This window comes from Aricia agestis, chromosome Z (genome assembly GCF_905147365.1).
Source record: "Aricia agestis chromosome Z, ilAriAges1.1, whole genome shotgun sequence".
In the NCBI taxonomy this organism is placed as follows: domain Eukaryota; kingdom Metazoa; phylum Arthropoda; class Insecta; order Lepidoptera; family Lycaenidae; genus Aricia; species Aricia agestis.
Genome location: NC_056428.1, coordinates 24,093,754 through 24,113,748, shown reverse-complemented (window position 1 = coordinate 24,113,748; position 19,995 = coordinate 24,093,754).

Sequence of the window (19,995 nt, the reverse complement as noted above, 5' to 3'; positions counted from 1 at the left end):
TTTCCTGATTCATGTTAATTTTTAGCTTTTTATTTTTTTTATTTTTTGTATCCAATACTAAACAAAAGATGCAATCGAAAATATCGACAAATTAAAGGTATACAAGCATTCTATATGCGCAAAAAAAAATCATACGTTTACTACCACTGCTAAATCAATTTATTTAATTTACAAACTTAATTGTCAACAGGGTTATCAAACGACGCAACGCTGCATTATTTGTAGTCTTTTCGTTTTCGCGTGACCATCACTTACCTTGATTTTTTAAAATAAATACTAGAAATAATATTAATTCTTTGAAGTATTACGAACCGACATCCGATTTTTTTACCGACTTCCAAAAAAGAGCGAGGTTTTATATTTTTTCTAAGACTTATTTTTGATATTTTTAAATATACTCATTATTAAAAGCGTATATAACTTTCATACTAAAATGTTAATATATTATTATGAAACTATTTCTATTGCATTATTGACAGCCGTCCATTGAAAGTGGATATGGTGGCAGGCGGCAGCCCTAGCGTAGGATTTCACGATCAAATATATCTCCAGTTGTAAACGGATCTTACAGGTGTTTTTTTTGCATATAGAATGCTTGTATACCTTTAATTTGTCGATATTTTCGATTGCATCTTTTGTTTGGTTTTAGATTAAAAAAATAAAAACCTAAAAATGAATACTATTTTATTGTAGCTAAAATATCGACACGGCGCATCAGGAAAAAAGCTTGAAATATACCTTATTTAATAGGCTTTCAGGTGGAATACAAAATTTTATTTATTACGAAAAAATTTTGGAGATATATGGATTTTTTGCTTCCGAGCCGCAAAAAATCGCTAAACTTTGGTAGCTCGTAGAAAAAAACATTTGACAACATTTCAAAATTTTAACATGGCTTTTTTATTATTTTATATGAAAGTAGACTTAAAATAAAGCGACACGTGTTTCTTGCTTTTTCAAAATTGTTTTTATGATACCTAAAAAATAGATTTTAATCCTTCGTATTCTAAAGAGACGTAAGCGCCAAGTGACGTCATACTTACGTCTGAACGGCTAATTCCATTACACTTTAACAAAAGAAAAAATCTGTCAATGTAAGTTTGTTACGTTTATTATGAGGTCTGTCAATGTTATCGTCAACCTGGAGGAAAGGTAACCAATGAGATAATGTTATTTTTTAGAAATGTCATTGTCGACAGGTGGTTGACAGTGACGTTTTCTTTTTTATGCTTCATGTTGTCTTTTTAAAACTATTTTACACCAGGCAAACAACTGTATGATATTATGCCGTAAGTATGACGTCACAGCGTATTTTTCAGTTTTTCTTTATTTTCTCAGTAAATAAGAAATATAAAAAAAATTTGAATATTTTTTTGATATCAGGAGAAGAAACTAAAGAAACGGTATTTTTTATTTTAAGGCTTAAAAATTTTGAAATGTTGTCAATTGACACGCGGGTGTTCTACTCTCGCATTCATAATATTAATGCCTATTCAAAATTGAAGAAAAAAGAAAATTTCCGATTTTTCGTCTCCTCCGTACACTGTGCGACAGTCGACACGCACTTGGCCGGTTTTACGTTACGTTGACGTAAATTTTCACGTCACAACAACGCACCGTGCCACGTTGGCGACGTCGTAACGTGGACATGTGGACAGGCACTTATATTTAAATACAACTCAAACGAATTGTGCAAGGTTGCGTCTAAAAATTTGGACGCGAAAAAGTTTTTCTTTTATGTGGGGGGTTTCGGGGGCAAAAAATATATCTAGCTAGGAATCATTTATAGAAAATGTCATTTTATTCATGTTTAATCAAATACCGAGCGAAGCTCGGTAAAATAGCTAGTAATATAATATTATATGCCTAATTAACCTGAGAGTCTTAAGATATCTATAACATGAGCAAATGTTACCACCGATTCGTTAACTTTAGTAAGATGTAAAGCACGTAAAGTTTTGAACAAAAATCTGCTAGGCTCTTAAGAACCAGACTGTACTTATATAACACTCGGTGACTCGAGTAGTTCAAAAGATCAAGATTAGAAATATAGGAAGATATTAGACACGTTCGATTACCTATTATCTTGACAAGGCACTTTTCTTTAAGATGGTGGCTTCTTTCAAATCGTGCAAGGGGTTTTATAAAAGATCTCGCAAAGGCCTAGCCAGACAATGGGAGACCACCATTTATAGAGTAGGTACATCCTCTTTGGCTTCAATCTAGAAGCAGAAAAATGGACCTTACGCTACAAATTTAGGGCTTATATTCAAGTGGATACTCTCGAGAGGTCCTCGACTTTGTATCCTTTCAACCCCTAGACCAGGGGCTCCCAATCTTTTTTAGCCTGCGGCGCAGTTACATGTCACAATATTTTGTCATGACGCCCTACAGCTCTACGTACCAGGTATTAGAAAAAGATACATCAATAAACACTTAATTACTTAATGATTATTGATTATATGTAGTTAGGTTCATATAAGCAAGTATAATAAACAAATATTGAACCATCTACCTGCTGTACATAATAATTATTAATTAATATTTTAATTTTATTTATAATAATAATATTTGTAGTTTTGGATAATCAATAATGATAGAGTATCGACTCACGGCGCGGGCGCCCCTCTTGCCTTTCCACGGCGCACAGTTCGGAAACCCCTGCCCTTGACGTTGCGCGTTGAGCGTAGGTTTAGGGAGATCGCAGACGACAGACTTTTTGTGCGATCGAGTCTGCGGCGCCCATACAGTCGGCATGGCCACGCGCGCGTCGCGCCGACTAGACTGTATGGGCGCCGCAGACTCGATCGCACAAAAAGTCTGTCGTCTGCGATCTGCCTTAAAGGTCTGGTTGAACGATGAAAAAGGAAGTATTTATATTGCCTAGTGCGTAGCTGATTACAGAAAAAAATGATTATGCCTGTTATTGTGACCCAACAGCAAATAGAAAAGCACTATATTGTCACATTTCCTCAATTCGAAAGTGAATTGTGGATTTTATCGCGCTTGCGGCAAAATACAAAACTGATGGTAGATATAAACTGCACAAAGATAAACATAGATAAAAATTAAAATATTTTTATTGGTATAGTATTTAACGGGCCAGGCAAATCTGGAAAATAAGCTGACCAATTATAACGACCAACGTGACTTTCTACGACGCGACGTCGTGCCGTGTATCGTGGCACGTTACGATGTCGTGACGTAGTTTTTTACGATGCTCGTCGTAGATTCCCACGACGCGACGTCGCATCGTGAACCGACGCCGCATCGTGGTACGACACGACATCGTGTCGTGTTTATGTTTCCCGGCCCTATTATGTGGAACTTTACGTTGAGGTGTCAAATATAATAAAATAAAAAGGCTCCAGGATATATAAACAAGATATAAAAACCGGCCAAGTTCGACTCGCCCATGAAGGGTTCCGCAGCAGCAATAATGTTTATTTTTACGGAATTATGAGGTTTTTGGTTTATTTTCATATTTCGGTTGATTTAATGAAAGTTAAATTAAGGTTTACCATTTATGACGTATAAAAAAAACTACTTGCTAGATCTCGTTCGAACCACTTTTCGTTGGTAGTTTTTTTAACTTATCATCCCCCTACTTTAGAAGTTAAAGGGGGGGGGGGACACATTTTACCACTTTGGAAGAGTGTTTCTCGCAAACTATTCAGGTTAGAAAAAAAAAATTAGAAACCTCAATATGATTTTTGAAGACCTAGCCATAGATACCCCACAAGCATAAGTTAGATGAAAAAAAAAATTTGTTTCAGTTGTATCTTTAAGGACCCCTCCGTGACGCCACTAGACGCCTCCGTGGTCTAGTGGTACAGAGCGCGGCTCTTGACTCGGAGGTCGTGGGTTCGATTCCCGCGTTGGAAACATGTTATTTCCAAGTTTGGTTAGGACAATGCAGGCTGATCACCTGATTGACAAGTAAGATGATCCATGCGTCGGATGGGCATGTAAAAAGTCGGTCCTGCGCCTGATTTCTTGCCAGTCGTGTCGGTCTTCCATCCCACTGGGTTATGAGACTAAAGGAATAGAGAGTGCTCTTGTGTACTGCGCACACACTTGGGCACTATAAAATTACTCCTGCGTAGCTGGCCTGGTTTCAATGAAACCGGCCACCGTCACCGAAATCGGTGTGGGAGCTATTATTATTATTATTATAAGGACCCCTAAAAATTTTAATAATTTTTCCATTTTTGTATCAAAATCTTAAAGCGGTTCACAGATCTACATCTACTTACCAAGTTTAAATAGTATAGCTCTTATAGTTTCGGAGAAAAGTGGTTGTGACATACGGACGGACAGACAGACAGACATGACGAATCTATAAGGGTTCCGTTTTTTGCCATTTGGCTACGGAACCCTAAAAACTCTCGCTGGGCCATTGTCGATAAAATCCTTCATGATTTACGTAAAGATACGGTGGTCGGTGTGATAGTGGCTCTCAACACGTAAATAATTATACTGACATATTGTGAGTTAAGTATAACTTGAGGTCTATCTAGGGTTCCGTAGATTTTTTAAAACCTTTATTTTATACCCCCCCCCTCTCCTCCTCCCACCCTCATCATAATCGCGGCGGCCAGCGCGGCGGCCACACCATACTCTGGGCGCGCACTAGCGGCCTGGTCACGGCGGCCATCGAAAGTATTGTGTGGCTGCTGGCCGCCGTGCGGCCAGGTACGCGTGGTCTATGACGGTTTCAAATTAAGGGGGTAGTCTAAGCGATAAGTTGAGAATGGCGAAATATAGAGATAAGGGTAATAAAAATACGTGCGATAGCTCATTAGACTCGGGAAGACGTCTAGAAAAATGTATCGGAAGCGTGTATTAGCACACAAAAAATTGCAAAAGTTATAAGCAAATTAGGTTGCCAAAAAAAGGTATTACGTTTTTTGTTAAAAACTCCGAAACTATTAACATTTAAGAAGTTTAAAAAAAATATTCTTAAAGAGGAGGAAATTTCCATAAGAAAACTCCCAACTCCCGGAATTCTATCTCTATTATTTATAATTCTAATTTAACGCTGAAAGTAAGCCTCCGCGCGGCATTTTTAGGTAGCGCGCGCGGCTGCAAAACCGAGCACGTCACACTGATTATTTTTTTTAAGGTATTAAATATTAATTTAAAAATTTCAAAAACTTATGGTGTATTCCGAACACTTCAAAGAATTTGCTCCCGTTGGAAATTTAACTTCAAGTTAATTTTTAACAAATTAGACAAATGTTAACTAACGAAATTTTTTCGAACTTCCGTCCTCATTGTACTTTAAATAAAATCTTAAATAATTTTGGTAAAAATTTTTCACTTCGTGGAGCCCTTGATATAAACATACTTAACAAGATCACGCCATAAAAGTTAAAAAAAATGTAATACTTTGTTTATAATAATTTTTTAACTTGAACAAAAAACTAGAAATTTTTATGACCCTTATCTCTATATTTCGCCATTCTCAACTTATCGCTTAGACTAGGGCGACTAACCCTAAAGTGTCGATTTTATAAATTTTCATTTTGATACTTTAAAAAATATAAGCCCCGAATTGTTTCATTTTCTAAAATTAGATACTATATTATATTTCCGAGAATTCAATCTAAGCAAAAACACGATATCTTAAAATTTTCTCGATAGAAAAAAATCACAAAGATGTATCTAATTTTCACGAATTATTCATTTATTGTCATAACCGTGCATTGAACTAAGTTAATATTTTAACACATTGTATAAAATTATATCATTGAGATCGACCTAGCGGATTTTTAAAATGAATCCGCGTCGTTCTTTTTCACCTGGCATATGAAAGACGGGCGTGAGTGTGAAGAGAAAGGGACGATGTTTGATTTTTGGGGTTAGTCGCCCACTTAAGGTATCTATCTCGCCCCCCCCCCCCCCCCGGACCGCGCCTGACGCGTAGATGCATTTCTAAATTTGTATGGATTTGACAGATTTGCAAGACGTCTCACTGACACGAAATCTGTCAATTCAGTAGAAATTTAGAAAGGCATCTACGCGTCACGTTGCGGTCTGAATTGACCCCTAAGCGGAGATTGGAGCACTAAAGGGTTAGGGCTTCTTAAGTCAGAGAATTTTGTGGGTAGACCGACGTCAGGGAAGTCCCACATACACATATTTCCCCATGTAAAAAAAGTATATTATTTGAATACTTATAAAATCACACGAACAGTTTTGGCGGGTACGTCGATAGAATCTATACCGCAACTCCCTGCTGGCTGCTACACAGATTTGCAAAACGTCTCACGTTCACGAAATCTGTCAAATCCACTGACCTCCATTATACAAGTACGCTGGACTTATGATACCCACCTGCTCTTTGTGCCTATTTGAAGCGGAATCAGCGCCCCCAATGCTTGGGAAGAGAACTAAATCTGACGTAAATTGCAAATGGCCGCTTAATCGTTATTGGTTGTTATCACTAGTATTCGTTCCAAGTATTCTCACTACTGCTATCAGCGCCAATATGGCGACTTTCAAACGTCATTTTTACGTCAGATTTAGTACTCTTCCCCCGCATTGGGGGCGCTGATTCCGTTTCAAATGAGCACAAAACATAGCTGTCATTTCAAAGGGTATCATTAGTCCAGCGTACTTGTTTAATAGAGGTCAGTGGTCAAATTAGTAAGAAATGCATCTACCTCAGAACAACCACGCGTCGCGCCGCAGTCTGAATTGACTGCGGGCACGATGGAACCAGCAATCATCCACGCCCTGCAGACCCGTCACCACCCTGCAACACGGGGGATTAAAATATTTACTGAAAATTCACGAAAAACTAACTTTATAATAGCAACACTGTTTCCAATGTTCGGGGTACTCGAGCATAATGGTTGCCATCCTAAAACATCAAGAACTGTTTACTTGGGCACATCGGATAAGCATATGTAACATAATATTTCAATATGTAAGTGTGTTCCCGCACTTACTTTCTATTTTAAATAGCTTACTGACAATTTATTAGGTTAGAAACATGGGTTGTATTTGCTTAAGAGGAAAATGTCTTTTTCATCAACTTAAAAAATAAAAATATATTATATAACATAATTAATCAATTCGATCCGTATACAGTGTACGTATAATATTTCCAGAAGAATTACATGTACGAGAATAATATACAGTGTGTAACAAAAATAAGTGATAATACTTTAGGGTGTGTACGTGTTCCTTGTAGAGAGTCCACTGTGAAAGTAGCAGCGCTGAAAGACCAACAATTTTTTCACTTTTGTATGGGGAAACTCGTGACTCGGGCCCTTGCCCATACAAAAGTGAAAAATAATGTTCGTCTTTCAGAGCTGCTACTTTCACAGTGAACTCTTTACAAGGAACACGTACACACCCTAAAGTATTATCACTTATTTTTGTTACACACTGTATATTATGGAAACTGGACAAGTTTTCGCATACATAAGTATAATAATATCATGTTAGTCTGACCAAAACGCTATTGCATAGTTTTTGTCGCGGGCTTTGAGCGCGGCGACCGAATGCGAATTATGGTTGCTTAATTTGATAAAAAATTACCTGTATAGCTTTACTGCGGCAGTCCCCGAGTGCCACAAGTATTTTGTTGATAGTAGTAACTTAGCGATATGATACTTAGTATCGACATCACATAATATATTTTATAAGTGGTATTTTATTGTGCAATATCACGCTTCAATTATATTAAACAGTTTATATTTTGACAATTAGAATTAAGGCGCGCGACATCAACCCTAGACGGTCAATAATAATACAATAAAGTTGTTCGTCTAGAGGCCCGCTTACACTCTTTCTATTTTAGTCAGCTATCCTACTCTCCCATGAGATTAAGCGGCCGTCAAAATTGTCACGTTAGCGCCGCCGTGATAAATGACGTAAAAATATTTGACAATCTGTAACACAACGCGATCAGCTGATATACCATTTTGTATCGACTTTAGCGGCTGATTCTGTGTGTGAAACATGCAAACATAAAAATTTATCCAATGATCAAGAATATATTTTTTAAATCTGCCATCCAAATTTGCCATCAGATCACCAGCAGAGTAGACAGAATGATATGTCTATTGTGTCACCAGGATCTGATGGCAAATTAACCTATAGTTTCTTATGTCAATGACTTTACTGAACTTGTAGTTGTAATTTGCTTGATGTATGTTGAGAAAACTTATAACCTACCTTATAACTTACAGTTTATATGTTTTTGTGTACTTAATTATTAAATCCTTTATTTTTATCCGATATTTCAGATTTTGTTTGGCCTTTTTGGCCACAAAAAGTCTGTCGTCTGCGATCTCCCTTAACTTTATTTTCTATTTCCTCAATAAATATTAATCTATCTTTGGAAACAAAACACGACGATGAAACACGAGAGGAACGAAATACGCAGCTGTATGCTGGCGGCCGGGAATGTATTTTATTTGTATTTTTGTGAAAATATGGACTTATTCATCGTTCATATGAAAAAATATGGAAAATAAAACTTGGTTTTTCACAGTCTGAACATGATAATTCATGTAAAAACACATTCTAGGCCGAAAATCGCGTAAAATAAAAATATGTTTACATATAAAACCGGGCCCTACCTATAAGTTATCTGTGCACTACATACAGGGTGCAGTTAAACCTTCCGGCCCGATACATTGATCCTTGTTAAAAACAAAAATACACGTATTTTTATATTTTATAATCACTCAGTACTAAAATGTTGAGAAATAACTTCCGAAAGTTTTCCTAAAAAACACTGCAATTAATGGACACTACCTTTCGCCGGCGCATGGCTCCCACGCCAAAACCCCCCTGGCTCTATTCCCCGCGTCACCCCCGCTCTACCCACCGCCGTGAAGTGACCGTTCTGCAACAATTTTAAGTGGGATAAAATATGTTATTGTAAAAAATTAACACCATTTTATTTTTTAATTGGCCTATGATATTGATTAGGTGTGTGCGCTTTTTAGTAAAAAGACACTTACACTGACAATGCTACAAACATGCGAATAAACGAAATGTTTTGCATATTACGTTGTAACAAAAACTTGTATCAACTATTGACTTTTGCAGACACTTATTGTTAATTATTATAATATTAATTACCTACCTGATGATGGCCGCGACTTCGTTGCGCCAAAATTCGTTTATCGCACGGGAACCGATCATTTTTCAGGTACTACAAGTCCTATGTCCTTTCACTGGACGGAACAGACAGCCAGACACACTTTCGCATTTATAATAATGGTATAGATATTACGAATATGTGGTTATCAAAACAGCCTCCGTTTGCGGAAGTCAGTTGAAAATTTAAATATGAAGCCTCCGCAATATTGTAATATTGGCCAAGGGGGTTTAATAAAACCAACGTCCAATACACTATTAATCTTGTCAAGGAGGCTTATAAAAATGGGACAGCAATGTTTGCGGTATGATAAGGAAATATAATTTAAACTTAATGATGCTGAAAAGTAAAAGAGAATCGTTAGAAGTAGTAGGTACAAAGTTTACTTTTGAAATTAGTTAGGGCCTTTCACATATTATTACGCGGGTTAGGTATTCAGGACGCGAAAGAGAGTCGAGGAGTATACTAGGTGTAACTAAACAAAGTGATAATATTTTAGGGTGTGTATGTGTCCCTTTTATAGGGTTAGTCCGGCGTAAAATGTAGGCGGCCTCTGAGAAAACATCGTAAAAATCGTAGTGGTAATGAAAGTTGGAATGCAATTATACAAATTATATATTATAGATACTAAATCAAATTTTCATTTTGTCTCAAATTACATACTAAACTAATGGTCACCTTAATTTTCAATTTAACCAGTTGGCTAAGCGTCGTGAAACAGCGGCTAGATGTTGACGTCATATTGTAATTTCTAGCTGTTGCCCGCGACTTCGTCCACGTGGACTTCAGTTTATAGTGCGCGATGTCAACAAAATTGGTGTCAAATCTTTTATAAAAAAAACCCTGGTACCCCTTAAATCAAAACTGTGCAGTGTGCACATAATATTTCAATTTTTTAAATTAAACTTTATATTTTATGCCAAATTTTTAAGCTTATTTAGCCCCCCAATTACACAACTTTACCCATAAACTATTAATCAATGATAGGTTTAAGGTTATGACTTACGTCACTGCATAGATAAAGTACTGATTTATTAAATAACGTAAAATAGAAATAACAATCGAAAAAAAACGGATTTCAAATGTAAGATAATACCACCTCTTATAGAAAAACTTTTGGGCAAGCGTTAGCGCGATGTAGAAGACGCACGGCGCCATCTATTATAGATTTTTGGAACTAACTTAATTTGAACAAATTTACGCATTTTCACCCCCTTACAACGCTTTTTTTCAGTAAAAAAGTAGCCTACGTCCTTTCTCAGGCTTTAGACTGCCTGTATACAAAATTTCATCACAATCGGTTCGGTAGTTTTGGCGTGAAAGCGAGACAGACAGACAGAGATACTTTCGCATTTATAATATTAGTATAGATAACACACCGCAGTGGTGAGCGCTGAACTAATACAATCAGACGGCAGCTTTTGAATCAGATGTTGTGTTAAACGTTTTGAGCGACTCAAATATTCAATTAAAAAGCCAGATGTGTAATTGAATGGCGTTGTTCAATGAAAGGAAAGTTATAAAATAACCAACAGAATTACTGTATATTAATTACAAGATTACGGTTCGGTTTTATTAGCTTGAACCCATTGCAATGTGTGCGCAATATTAATTAAAGTGTGCCTAAATAAACAAGTAAATGTTCAGTTGTAATTTTCTGTGGTTATAATAATGAAGCAATAAATTAATAATTTACTTTATTTGTATGTAAGTTTATCACGTATAATATTAGATAGCTATATCGTATATTCTATCTGTCGCACTCAGAGTGGAACATTAATTACTTTAATGTAATTAAGTACCTATGTAATTTAAAATTTTGACATAAGCCCCATACATTATCTGTCAAACTCTTCATTTAAAAATATATTAGAAGGTTAATCAAAATTTAATGTTTCTGTAGTATATAATCAAAGGTTTCTGAGTACGGCGGTATGAGTACTAATGTTATTATTATATCTGTTACCTTTCTATGCCTAAACCACTGTATACTTTAAGTCCCGGGAAAGAAAAAAAGATTGTTTTCTATCTGGTAAAAATCGTTAACGGACCATAATGGCCGGCTTATTATTCCAATCCAGTTGTCTAATCCAGCGTTGGAATAATGTAAATATTGGAATGCAGAGTGCATTCCAGCACTCGTTTATATATTCCAGTAGCTCTAGCTCAGTCACTATTATTATTACCTATCCTTTCAGTTTCGGACTTTCGGTCACTGCAACTTTGTGCGGTATCCCGCTTAGCAATGGGAGGGAATCTGGAATTCTTCCTACTCCTTCTAGTTTTTTCTGATTAATTTCGTTGCGAGTCTCAAGACAGCTTTAGCATGTCCATCGGGCTTCCTGAGATCATAATATCAAAGGGATTTCGTGGCTAGATACCGCTGTCGATCCTGGCGACACAGGAGATACAGTGGTGGGAATGTGTGGTGGGCCAAAGCCCGTTTTATTATAGTAGCAATTTGATTTGAATGATGTGAACTCTCAATAAATTATTAAGTATTAATTTCGGTTCAACGAAGTTGCGGGCAACTACTAGTCTCATAGATAAAAAATATCTGTTCCCAGGAGAAAAACGAGGGAAGCAAAGTCGATGACAAGTAAGTTATTTCCAAAAAGGCTAATAAATCTAAAAGCTGGAAGAAACTTGGAATATTTCATAATTCAATTTCATCTTGAAACTCCTGCAGAGATTTGAAAAACATGATAGTTTTACGAACTATCCAGTTTTTTCCTTTGAGATATAAATTTTTAGTTAATTTTAATATTTTAGTATTTGACATTTAAGAATAAGAAGCTTGCATTTTCTTTCATAGGTTAGGTTAGGTAGACAACATTAATGTTACGAGTATGTTATCGTAAAAATTCGCTAATTGCCGCATTCAGAGACGAATATCATTATTTAACTGTAACTAGCTATTTGACCGCTTTGCTCGGTATTCGATAAAACACGAATAAAATGACATTTTCTAAAAATGATTCCTAGCTATCGCCCGCGAAACCCCCTATATACTAAATTTCATGAAAATCGTTGGAGCCGATTCCAATTACCTATATGAAGATTTTGACATAAAGCCCATACATTATCTGTCAAACTCTTAATTAAATTGAAATTGAATCATCAATTAAATGTATTTAAGTGCGGCAGTAAGTGCGGCTGCAGACACGTCATTTTACTCGTTTTAGACCTACTTTCTTAAACTAGGTACCCACTACCCTATATATATTTTCTTCTTCGAATTTTGTAATGCAACATACAAACAAGCCTATTTTGATACAGACAAGTTACATTTAATAAAGTATAAAATATAGGGACGTGATAAGCGAAATCAATTTCACTGATAGAGTACGTGTCTGTCGCGATGGAAGCCCATCTATTATTTCATCAGCCGTCCGACCGAACAATTCGGCCCCACAAAGGATTATCACGAGCGCTTAACGTGTTTTTAGTTTCGTATTTGTGATGCTTTATTAGCCCACCAGACGTAGTTTGTGGTATATGTCACACTGAAATATATTATGTATTAGTATTGATAGTTGATACTAAAAATAAATAAATTGGAATCTCGGAATCGGCTCCAATGATTTTAATGAAATTTATTTATTATATTATATAGGGGGTTTCGGGGGCGATAAATCGATCTAGCTAGAAATAATTTTTAGAAAATGTCTTTTTATTCGTGTTTTATCGATAATCGATAAACTGAACAATATGAATCTTCCTGACATCTATTGGCGAATAATATTACTATTTTGTGAGCGGCTACTCGCTTTAACGACACAACAACAGCTAAAGCTATCCAGCAGATGGCGTTGTTAAGTAACACGAAGCAATGAGTCATCCAGGTTCTGTATATTAAGACTGAAAATAATAACTGTTGCATCTAATTATTGTAGGTCTACATTCTAAGCAAATAAACGATCTATTTTTGATCTTGAATCACATTTATGACGCGTTTTAGCGTACAAGTGACCCGTACACGTTATTTTGCCTTATTCGTTGTACTATTTTAAGAGGAGTCCACACCGCCCTTTTTTCCATACAAACGTTGTCCCCTGTTTCCTCCCTGGATAATGCTAGTAGAGTTATAATTTTTTTCCTGAATATCTACGACCACTAATACGATGTCACTATGTTTTTAGATTATACAAAAAAAAGCAAAACATAGGAACCCATCTCAAGCCTTTTTTTAATCTTTAATAAAAAAAGTACTTAAATCGGTTAAGTTTTGGAGAAGGAATCAGGGGACAACGAATCGTTGATTTTCTGGATTTTCTGCAGTTGTCTCTATCGCGTTCTGCGGTATAGGCTTGAGGTAAGGGAGACAGCTATTGATATTACACGTGCTTTTTTTCATTTCTCTAGCCCCTGGTGTATCCTCTTAAGCTTGTACGGGAGCCATAGAACATTTTTTTTTATTACTATCAAGCAAATTTTTTGTGAGTAGCTTCATTTTGATAAGGCGAACAACATTTTTATTTGCGTTTTAGTGTTCAGTAGTTAACCAACTTTTGTTGATTACAGAACCCTATAACGGAACCCTAACGAGCTGATTTTTTGGATATCGATAGACTAATAGTCATATAATTTAAGAGTAACATTGTCCTACAAATAGAACAATCGATATTTTAGGACGATCAAGTCAAAGTATGAAATCCTTTCTATTTCTGTTAGCTACCACTTCCAAGATTTTTCGCAAATAAAAAAATGTTTTTCGTCTTATTCAAATGAAGGTACTAACAAAAACTTAGCTTGATAGTAAAAAAAATGTTCTAGGGCTCCCGTACTTATTATCTTTATCGTTTAAAAACACATCGAATTTGTCGTGTTCACATAAAATATAAATTACGTCACATACACACAGTGTGGTTGTGTAGGACGTCAACTCATTCATGTAATACACAGTTCGAACCGAATTACATGTGTGTAAGTGTAAAATAATAATATTATTAATAACTTCATCAAAACACAATCTTCATGTTTAATGTTTATCAAGAGCTTACTATGCATTTTTTGATCAAAATACACCATCAATTCTACTGCTTCAAATTTGCATGCAAATGATACAGCTTCAAAGTTCGAGCTTGAAGAATCACCTATGGTCAAATTATGTTAATAGCACTAAATATGGGTCACATTTTCACACCGGGCACTTAGAATAATCAACACTTAAGTATGATAAAGTAGAGCTTGTCTATTATGGTAATTTTAGAACAAGCGCATTGGACGCTTTTGAAATTTCGCTACAATATGCATGTTCCTTAATTAACAATACCCACACTGTTCACAGCTCCATTTGAATAAATTATTATGAGTAAAAATACAAGTTCTTTTGCTGTTTATTTAAAAAACACAGATCGCTAGGGAAAAAATGAGTTTTTTGTATGGGAATCGGGAAACCTTAATTTTTTTTTATTTTAATTTTATTATTTAATATTAAAGTACATACTTAATTGAGGAAATTGTGAAAATTTCAAGTGCCTTCACATTGCCATCATGAATTATGAGCCAAAAAAGCCAAAAAAATCAAGATTGTTGTATGGGAGCCCCCCCATAAATCTTAACTTTATTTTGTTTTTAATATTTGTTGTAATAGCAGCATCAGAAATACACAATCTGTGAAAATTTCGCCTGCCTGGAGACAGACAGACAGACGGACAGACGGACGGAGATCGAAGTCTTAGTAATAGGGTCCCGTCTGAATTGACCCTAAGAAATCTCTAACCAATAACAAACAGAATATACCTGAATGTGTATATTTCATATAATTTATGAAAAATGCTACTAGGAGCAATGTTTCTGTTATTTGGCACAGATAAGAAGTAGAACCATGTGAAGGACCATAGGCTATTTTTTGTGGACTAATTTGTCTGTGAAATATCTAATTTACATGGGCGAAGCCGCGCGGAAAGTTATATTTCGCGTGGTCACGAGTCACGACGTCACGCGTAAACGCCTGGACGCATTTTGCTGAAATTTGGTACAAAAATACTTTGAGTCCCGAAAAAGAACATAGGATACATTTTGTCCCGGATAGAGGTACGGTTATTGCTCAATATACTTTTATGATTTGCGCGTAAACTATTCAATCTATTTTGATGGAATTTGGTATGGAAATACTTTGAGTCTCGGGAAAGGACAAGGAATACTAATTTTGTCCCGGAAAATGTACAGTTCCCGCACAATAAACTTTAATTATTATCGCCTAAGCCCTAAACTATTTAATCTATTTTGATGAAATTTGGCATGGAGATTGGAGATACTAATTTGAATCTGGGACAAGGAATGTTTTTGTCCCGAAAAAATGTACGGTTCCCACACAATATACTTTTCTGATTTGCGCGTAAACGATTCAATCAATGTACGGGAACAACTATAAATACTATTAACTAAAGTCCACGCGGTCGAAGTCGCGGGCAACAGCTAGTTTAAAATACATTGCAGGCGTAACCATGCCGAACTTCGGCCGCGTTTTTTTGGCCTAGCGTGTTTAGACACTGCCGAGCCGCTAGTTTGATATATAATATAATTATATCACGAGTTCAAATCTTTGAATATTGCATGTCACTTCATCTAAGCTGAACAACCATGAACAACAGAGATCAGGCCATCAATCTAGCGATACGTCAAGCGGTATATCTTAGCAATTAGCTTACCACTTCATAACTCGAGCGGTCAGCCGATCAGTCGGCCGATATATCTTAACAATTTGCTTACCAGCAGCGGCGTATTCGGCTGGCATAGCCTTTAGAGTGAAAAGTGATTATAAATTAATAAAAAAATACGTCAGAATGTGCCGTGGCCCGTGGCACATTCTGACGTATTTATATAATAATTATAATTTATAATTACTATTCTCAAAGTCGAAAAATATTTTTACCTATTACTTATCAGAATTATTTTCACAAAATTTACAAAGTAAAAGTGTGGCTTTATATAATATACTTAGTAAAAAATCAATTTTTTACCGAGATTATTTTAAGCACAAAATTTACTTTAAAAAAATATTCATTGGTTAAAACTAAAGGTAAAGGCGGACCTACGATAACCCTAAAAAATAACGCAGGTCTGGCTTATGAGTAAATTTTTTCGATAGTACAAAGGAAAAAACCTTGTTTTTTAGTCAAATATATGAAAAATATTTTAACGTGATGCGCGTCCTATTATAAGTGCAGGGTCTAAAGCGCGGGGCCCATAGCACATGCTACAAGTGCTATAGTTAATCCGACTCTGCTCACCACTCGGATAAATTGCATAGTCTGTTGGAACAAATAGTGTCGGCCTGACCGATGCCGTTACTGGGTCATCGCCGATAATTGAATACGACTAGCCCTGGAAATAGTTTGGCCAGGCTTAGGTCCAACCCACACGTACCACAACCACACCACATCGCAACGACAAAATGTCGTCGAGCAGTGGTTGGTTACGTGTGAATGGTGTCGCTGCAGCTTTTTGTAGTTGCGTTGTGCTACCGACAATATGTCGACGTGGTTGCGTGGTACCTACTTAAGTCAATAAAACGGAGGGGGGAAGAGCGCGGCTGTCATTGCATCGACGCAGCGTTGTGGTTGCGATGTGGTCGGCCACTAGTTCGCTTGTGGTTGCGATGTGGTTGGTATCACACAAGTGGTCGACCTCGACTGCAAAATGTGGTACGTGTGAATGGTCTAGTTCATTTCCAATACGAAATATACGCCCGACCACGTGGTGTGGTTGTGGTACGTGTGGGTTGGCCCTTACATTAATCTTTATACTAGCGAGGACTACGAGGGCCTGATTATTACCGAGTAGAGCGAGACAGTGCTCTCGGCCAAGCACTCCACGGTATGTTCATTATGGACTAGATGGGGCCGGAAACTCCGTTGTGCCAAAATTCGTCAAAAGCGGTACATTTTTCGGGACAAAAAGTATTCTATGACCTATGTCCAAACAGTAAAATACTTAGGTTCAGCGGTTTGGGCGTGAATAAATAACAGGCAGGCACACTATTATTGAACTTAAAATATTAGTATGTATGTGCTCGGCACATCATATCTTAGTATGGTACTATGGAGGTAGACCGTGTAATCAGGCCCATAGCAATAGAGGCTCTATTGCATGATACGTGTACCTAACCTTAGCAAAGATAAGGGAATTACTTACATTTAAGTTGCACATACGTTCAATATGACTAGCAAAGAATGATAAGATCAGCCCACATGCATTTATTTTTTTGTAACCGAACATAAAAGAAAACAACTTTAGATAAATGCATAGCAATCTATGAACCGGTACGTTATTTCTTAACCCTTAATCAGGCCCCATGTGCACTGGCATTAAAAAATATTTTAAATAATATGGATAATATGGTGTGGTCCTAATTTTTACCTGTACAATGTATACCTAAGAATTGTTTCTTAAAAAATATTAAAATTAAGACAAAAACTAAGTAGTCGTATTAAGTGGCAGTAACGAAGTGCCCTATGCCTGTTAAGGAGCTCTCTGGCGTTTTATAATTTGTTTCTATTATCCCTATTTTTACTTAGGAAACTGCATACTTTGAACTTTGATCTCTTTCTCTGTCATATGAGGTGGTGTACTATTCACTGTGTACTATTCACAAGAATGAAATAATTTTTAATACTTACCTAAGATTACTGTTTTGTAAGCGTATAATTACCACTCGTAGTATCGACTAGAAGAATGTTATTTTTGTTAAAAATAAACCTAATAATTTACAATCATATTATTTTTATTTCAAAATCATCTCTTGTATAATGGAAACAGTGTCCATATCATACTACCGCCAGTCGGGCATAGGGTATAATATAATTACCACTTACTTAGAATAATGATTTTTCCCAAAATGAATTGTTCAGTAAAAAATTTTTAGCTTCATACGAAAGATACAAATATTGGTAATCAAAAAAAGGTTTTATAAATTAAAAAAAGACAAAAATCACTATAAAACTCCAATTACCTAGGTGGTTGATAAATCGTACTATGCCTGATTAAGGGTTAATTTATTAGTTGTACTATTATCTATCCTATCACATTTTAGTAGGTACTTACAACTTTTATTAGGTTAAGAATTTCCATGAAAATGATTGTGATAAACCAAGTACAAGTAATAAATTAAGCAATAATGTACCATTCATGGATTGCTATACATCTATTTAAAGTTTTTCCTTTTATGTTCGGTTACAAAAAAAAAATGCATGTGAGCTGATCTAATCATTCTTTGCTAGTCATATTGAACGTACAGTTCGACAAGGCTTTAAATGAATATGTCAATGGGCGCTGCTGGTATAGGACAACTGTCAAAAACGACGTTTTTGTATGATAGCAGCGATAGTTCCTTTTCTCGCCATGTTCATTTAAAGCCTTGTCGAACTGTTTGTGCAACTTAAATGTAAGTAGTTCCCTTATATTTGCTAAACATAAGCATCACAATTGTGCATTTCTTAGACATAAACAACGCAACTGTCACACATGCGTTGGTTATGCTTAGTATTTCATATAACGAAATTCTAAGTAAAATAGTCATAAAAACGCATGTTTGCTTATGATGTATATTACTAGTAATAAGTTTGGAAAATATCACATACGCTGTTTATGACTAACAATAAAATGAAAACTATAGAAGATATTTAAAAACGAGTGATTGATCCTGGTAGATCTTGTTTCAGCGATTCCGAATATACTAATAACTCAATTTCGTAAAAAATGACGATTGCGTTGTTTATGCTTAGGACGGCAGTATATTGCATGGTTATGCAATATTTATTGCATGGTTATGCAATATTTTGCTTGGCTCCTTTTTACATCTAATGTTTTGGTGGGATGTTATTTACAAGATATTTTTTGGGACTCAGTATCCTTAAACTGAATTTTCGAGTAGTTTCAATCTATTCATTACTATAAATATCTCGAGCAAAATCAGTCAATACATAGCGTATCCCTTTTACATAAGGTTTATAAGATAATCAATTGTAAAGGATTCCCATCCCGATAAGGATAATCATATTCATAATACGAAAATACTTTCAATAGAATATCTCTAATAAAATTTTACGGAAAAGGAGGTATTTTTGTGCTCTGATGTAAGTCTGATGTGGAATATGAACCTTACGTCATGGTAATAACGTCGACATAGGCCTCAATAAATTGGAACATCTTTATTTAATGTCTGAAATACCATCGAATTGATTCCTAGGCACATAGCAGGTCTTCGTAATTTGGCCGCGTTGTTTCAGGCAAAGCTAGATCACGATTAACATTGACTTGACATAGCCCGACTTAGTAATATAGGTCCGTCATAATAAATGCCCCAATTACTCTATTTTTACCTATCGAATCAGCAAGTCGATATTTATTGTGAAAAATTTGTTTGTTAGGCCCGATTTACATTATCTTAGTGTTTAGGAGAGTATTTTAGTGCAACTATAAAAGCATGCACTTTTTATGCGTTTACATGTTTCAACTAAAGTATTATTCTAAAGCACTGTGCTAAACACTTTTTTTTTATTTGCAGGGGAAACCCTTTATGGGTGCCCCGGGTTGGGGGTGTGCCACAGTCAAGCTGAAGCACCTCTTGACAAATCAAATTAAATCAAAATTGTTTTATTTTTGAATAAATTTAAAATAAATGTTTTCAGAATGTCCTACATGGTGCCTACCACCGGTTCGGGAATTAACCCGGCGAGAAGAACCGGCGTAAGAAACTCGCAAGGGGCTCATTTTTTCCATCTTTTTTTAAAATAAAGTTTACAATTTTGTAACTTAATATTATTTATATACAATATCAACATACAAAATTGTAAGTCATATAATAATGTAGAAGTAGCCTTGCAAGAAGCCATCCTACTCCCAAGATGTGCCATCGTTTATGA